Source organism: Saimiri boliviensis, chromosome 15, assembly GCF_048565385.1.
Source record: "Saimiri boliviensis isolate mSaiBol1 chromosome 15, mSaiBol1.pri, whole genome shotgun sequence".
NCBI lineage: Eukaryota > Metazoa > Chordata > Mammalia > Primates > Cebidae > Saimiri > Saimiri boliviensis.
The window spans coordinates 10,013,513-10,019,939 of NC_133463.1; positions in this window are offsets into that span (position 1 = coordinate 10,013,513).

A 6,427-nucleotide genomic window follows, 5' to 3' on the forward strand; every position below is an offset into this window, starting at 1 on the left:
CAATGTGGGGTGGTGATGGAGCCCTCCACTTCGGGGCTTTGAGGCTTTGGGTTGGAACCACCTGGTCCCTTCCTAGCTCTTGGCTAAGGTGGTAACCTCTCCAAGCCTCCTCTATAAAGAGCATCATTGCAGTATCTCACTCATGATATTCTAAGAATTGAAATGGAAGATGCTTACAATAGGGTGAGAAACATAGTAAAGACTCCATAAATGTTTGTTTCTGTTAATAAGCAGAAATATGCCTGGACCTGCTTAAGCTCCCAGACTTTCTCTACACTGGCCTCAGTTATCAGTCTCTCTTCTAACTGCTTCTCAGTGACCAAGAGAAGAGAGGAGAGAGCTGGGAGAATAAGGCTGTGGGGAGGATGAGGCAGAGGGGATACGGGAGCATGAAGTATCACGTTGTGAGTGCATCGGGGTCACTGAGTGTGGCCTGGTCCTGTCTCCTTCCCACCGCAGCACCTGATAATAGATCCCTGGCAATTATGGTCTTTCTGGATGGGCCAGGTGGCCAATTTTATTCTTTGTAATCTTCAAAGGTACAAACGAATCAGTTTTATGGCTTCTGCTTTGCATCAAGATAAATTTCAGATGTCTCAAACATTGAGCAGCTTTGAACACAACTTGTTTTCTTTTCCTCCGTTCAGGAGCCATAAAAACTAGCCAGGAGAAGGCCTCAGACCCAATTCTTTAGAGCAGATGTTGTGAAATAGTGACCAGCGCTTGGAACTCGGCTCACAGATGTGTTTTGTTTGGCTCACATGGCATGTTTGAAAGCTTTGAATTGGCTTCCAGCATTTAAGAATAAAAGATCTTACATAAAAATTGAAATTTCCAGCTTACTTGGGGAATTAGAGCTGGCTCCTGCCTGGGGGTTTGGACGCACAGGTGAAGGTGGGATTGCAGGGGCCCCGGGAGGGCCATGGCTCCCGCAGTTCCTGCCCAGGCCCACCTGGCTTGCTTGACACATCCTAATAATCTACTTGGAGTCTTGCATTCTATTGCTGGCTCTAAAAGCTTTATGCAGTGCCTGATCTAGAGGGACCAGAAAATCTAGAGAAAGGACTTAATCTCTTTGCTCTCAGTTTACTCATGTATAAAATGAGCTAAAATGAACCAGGACCTTTGCAGTTCTAAAAATTTGCTTTTAGCTATGAACACTGCATTTAGCATGGGGCTGACATGATGCCAGGCTTCACTGTTAACCCTCATTTCCCTTCTGCTTCTTTTCCTTCATCTCCATGGACCATAGCCCTGAGAGGCTCAGAGCCAGCAAGGATAGGAGAAGCCACTGCTGAACTCCAATGGTAGTCTCCACTTTATACTCACTTCATAGTATTTTGGTTGTTGTATTTGGTACTAAACTTAACTTTTGTGCCTCGGAAAGAGTGGGCTCTCAGTAAATATTTGTTGAGTCAGGAAATGAATTGGTAGCTAGGTTGGCTATCCTACTTGCTGGGGCAAATCAGGAAGTGAGGGGTTCTCAAGATTAGATTTTCTTACACACACACACACACACACACACACACACACACACACAATCCACAATTATTGGATAGCAGATACTTGACAAAGTATAATGAACAAGCACAGTCGAGATTGTTCCCCAGGAGGCTGAACTGTCAAACGAGTGAGAAAATGTAGTTAAAATATATTTAATGTAGTTGCAGTTCTTTGAAAAAAATACCTCTGATCTCTCTAAAAGTTAAACTATAATTTTGGTACTTTGTGTTTTGTACAAATGAAACATTTTATCTATATAAGAAGCAATGCGGCCATCAAGGATAGGAGAAGCTGCTATGGAAAGACAGCTGTGGTAGAAGAGTGACTTGAATTTTTAAATATTATAAAGACAGCTGTGGTAGAAAGTGATGTGAATTTTTAATTATTAAAGCTTGTTTCCCTGTGAAATAAATGATGGATTCTAAGTACATGGAAATGAGATACAAACCTGACCCTTAAACAGCAGCCCATGGAATAGTGACAAATTTAAATGTGTCTTTTGTCAAGTCATATTCATTGTATCATGGAAATAATACTTGTAGAAAACAGAATAACACAAACACATACACCCTGCCTAGATGCAATGTCCATAATAAACACTGAGATATTTTTCATGTTTAAGGGAACAAATTGTTCAGATTGTAAAGAGTATTTTGCTCTCCTTCTCTGTGTTGCTTCCCTATCTCTGCCTTCAGAGTAAGCTAGCTATTAGAACATGCAGGTCTTCTTATTCATATTTTTATATTTTGCTCTGTCCTTTTGGGTTCATAAAATACACAGGATTGTGTTATGTGTTTTTAAAATCACATTTAATGATATCAGATTTTATGTGTTCTAGGACATTATTATGTTTTTGAGATTTATCCATGTTAATACAATTATTTCTATTTTAATCATTTAAATTGCTTTCTGGAATGATTAAGCCACAATCTGTGATTTATTGCCTTATTATGAGCATTTAGATGCATTTCTGTTATAAACAATGCTGTAGTAAATATTCCTAAATGTATCTCATTGTTCACATGCTCCAGAGTTGCTCAGGAAATACATCTACCTTGGGTGACCAGGGTGTTGATACGTGGGCACTTTCTGCCACCCAGGCTGGAGTGCAGTGATGTGATCATGGCTTGCTGCAGCCTCCAATGCCTGACCTCAAGTGATCCTCCTGCCCCAGCCTCTGGAGTGGTGGGACTACAGGTGTGAGACAACATGCCCAACCACTTTTTAATTGTGTTTATTGACAAATTCCCTGTGAAGCAGTTGTACCAACTTATGCCCTCAATGGCAGTATTGAAAGTTCCATTTTTCACATCTTCTCCAAAACTTGCCAGATATTAAAATTGGCACCCATGTGATGGGTGTGAAATGACACCTCATAGTTATTTTGCTTTGCACTAACCTTATAGCAACCTCCAGCATAAATGGGTTAATATTATTTTTCTAGTTATGATAGGGGCTTAATATACTCATATGCTTTTTCTGAATTCCAAGTTTGATTGTATTGTTTTTATTTTTTAGTCTATTAATGAGTGAAATTTTATTACTAGGTCTTTTTAATATAAAGAACTTTCAATTTCACACACATATACACATACATACACACATATGTATCACATACAGTGCTAGGTTCAGTTTATTAATTTTTTAAAATAATTTTCATATCTATGTTTGTAAGTAATATTAGTCCATTTTTCATTTTTATTTTTAAGAAATAAATTAGTACCTTTCTTTGAAACAATTTGTACAAGGTCATGATTATTTGTTCTTTGTACATTTGGCAAAATTCTTGGGTAAAATCTACTGGGCTTGGAATTTTGGGGGATACTTTTCCCTACTGATTAATTTTTTAGTAATTTAAAGAGTAACAGGGAGACAGCAATTTACTTTTGTTTGTGATGGGAAGAGCTTTTAGCCTTTCCTCAGTGACAAAGGGAAAAAAACAGGATTTATAAGAGAAAGAAAAAATGAAACAGGAAAAGAGAGAAAGAAGAGGAAGAAAGAAAAGAAAAAACTAGGAAGTTCGGGAGCAGTAAGTCTTGTTTTTTATTTTTAGGGTAAACTCACTGAATAACTTGTAGCTGACACCACAAAACAAGGCCAAAACTTTGGGGGTTTCGTTGTTGAGTATACCTGACAGGCTATCTCCGAATAAAGTCTGCATAATGTCCTTCTGTTGGCATCTTCACTTTAGTTAGGCAAGATCTGCACTGTTTTACTCAACGACGTTTTCTCAGTTTCTCCTTTTTCGGTCAAAGAATCTCCCAAAGAAGCAAATCTGACTTTAAGAATGTTTAGTCTCTGTGATGCAGACTCTTCAGTTAGAAGTTTACTGGACGTTAGACATGAGAGGAAGGAAAACACATAGAAGAAAAATCGTAAACGTTATGATATTTTGAAGGTATTTTGTATTCATTGTTTGTTTGATTTTTTTTTTTTTTTGAGATAGGGTCTGATGTGGCACCCAGGCTGGAGATGTAGTGGTGCCACCACAGCTCACTGCAGCCTTGACCTCCTGGGTTCAAACGATCCTCCTACCTCCACCTCTCAAGTAGTTGGGACTACGGGAACGTGGCATCATGCCCAGCTCATTTTTAAATTGGTTGTAGAGATGTAGTCTTGCTGTGTTACCCAGGCTGGTCTCAAAATCATGGGCTCAAGCAACCCTCCCATGTTGACCACCCAAAGTACTGGTATTACAGGCATGAGCCACTGCACCTGGCCTGTATTAATTTTAAAATTTACTTTTTGCCTAATAAGGAGAGTAAGTCTTAAGAATTAGTCCGATCAACTTCAGTTAACAAAGTGGCCTTTTCACCTCTAATTGATTGTTTTTATTTAACCATCTATTAAAAAATTATTATGCAGATTGCATAGTGGCTGCTTAATAATCAAGGATAATTTTATTACCTAGGGCTATTTTAGTTAACGATTTCATGATAATCTTTATTTTTTTTTTGGTTATTTAAATAATTAAATTTTGTTATTTAAGCCATAAGCAAATTAGAAATGACACACTCTACTTTAGTAGCTAGTTTAACTAGAGTAGAATTTTTTTTACAAACTAGTAAAATCCAATGTCTTAGAACCCTCTCTAAAATTATCATGTCTGATTTCTCATAACATCTAATTAAGGAGCTTCTTTAGAATATTTGGAAAGATCAAATAAATGTATCCAAAATACGTGCCTAAATTTAGTTTGTCTGATTTTGGAGGGAGATAATCAGAGCTAGAATTAAATATTATATAGCAATATTGTATTGCTTTAGAAGAAAATAATTAAACTGAAGTTTGCATCAGTATGTTTATGTCCCTTTCTCTGCAGTATTCCTTGGGTTCCTGTAAAGCTTTACAAGTATTCGTGGTAGTAAGAAATTGTTGGATGTGGTGCCATACACCTGCAGCTCCAACTATTTGGGAGTTGGAGGTGGGTGGATCCTTTGAACCCAGGAAGTCAAGGCTGCAGGGAGCTGTGACAATGACTTGGCACTTCCAGCCTGTGTGACAGAGCCAGACCCCCTCTCATAGATATATGAGGGTTAATACTTTATAGGATATTTTCAGGCCAGTTATTAAATTTAACAGTTGATAGGTATGGTTGTGGAGGAAAGATTTAAAAAGGACTGTTACGAAAGAAAAGAAGAGAATGAGGAGATGCATAATATGATAAAAATGCAAAGATAAATCTGATGGTTCCTCAAGGATTTCAGTCTGAAGGTTTTCGGAGGAAGCTCTCTACTCATGAAGACGCCTTCTTAATCCACAGAATCTTGAAAGGAATCTGTCTACTTTAACATATGTTCTGCTTCCGGGGATCTTTTTGTGAGCCTCAAGGTCAGATCTTCATTTGTACTTGATGCCCAGGCTATGGAATTCAAACAATATTTGCATTAGGATGCACATATCTATAGATGCGTGTCCTGAAGCTTAAGGACAACATTTGTAATTAGGAGAAGCTGAAGTAGTTCTTTCTAATGGGGCTTCAAGGCTCACTTTCCATACTCTTTTAACATACTCAATCTTCTAGATGTACATCTTTCATGAGATGTATATGGTGGTTGTTATCATTAGTGCAGGAGGTGAAACTTTAGGACCTTAGTATTTTTACTTTAAAATATCATTGGTTTGTTTCCCCAGGGTTTCAAGGAAGTTTCTGTTTACAGCTGAGTGGTATTCCATGGAGTATATTATATATTATATTTATATAGAAACAATGGAAACAAATTACAACAGAGAAAGCCTTAGCACGTATGCTAGTTTGCTGGCTACCATAGCAAAGTACCACAAATCAAGTGGCAACAGATTTTAGAGTTCTAGAAACTAGAGATCCAAGATCAAGGTATCATCATGGTTGATTTCTTCTGAGGGCTTTGAAGGAGAGTCTGTTTCAGGCCTCTCTCTCTCCTAGCTTGCGGTGGTTTGCTGGCAGTCTTTGGTGTTCCTTGATTTGTAGGCAAATCACTATGATATCTGCTTTCATGTTCACATGGCTTTCTCCCAATGTGCATGTCTGTGTCCAAATTTTATCTTTTTATAGGAACACTGACTGTTTTGGATTAGGGACCCAACCTACTCTAGTATGACATTTTCTTAATTAATTATATTTGCAACAACCCCATTTCTAACTAAGGCATTTTCTGAGATACTAGTGGTTAGGACTTTAACCTATGAATTTTTGGCAGACACAATTTTAATCCATAACAGCAAGAAAACGGAAAGCTTCATCAAAGAAATAGAATAAATAAAGAATAACCAAATACGAATGTTAGAACTGAAAAATATAATAATCAAAATAAAAGCTAAATGGATAGACTCAACAACAGGATGAAGGAAAAGTGAAAAGAATCAGTGAACTGCAAGATTAAATAATATAAATCACTCAATTTAACACAGAAAAATAGACTAAAAAGAAATGAACAGAGCCTCA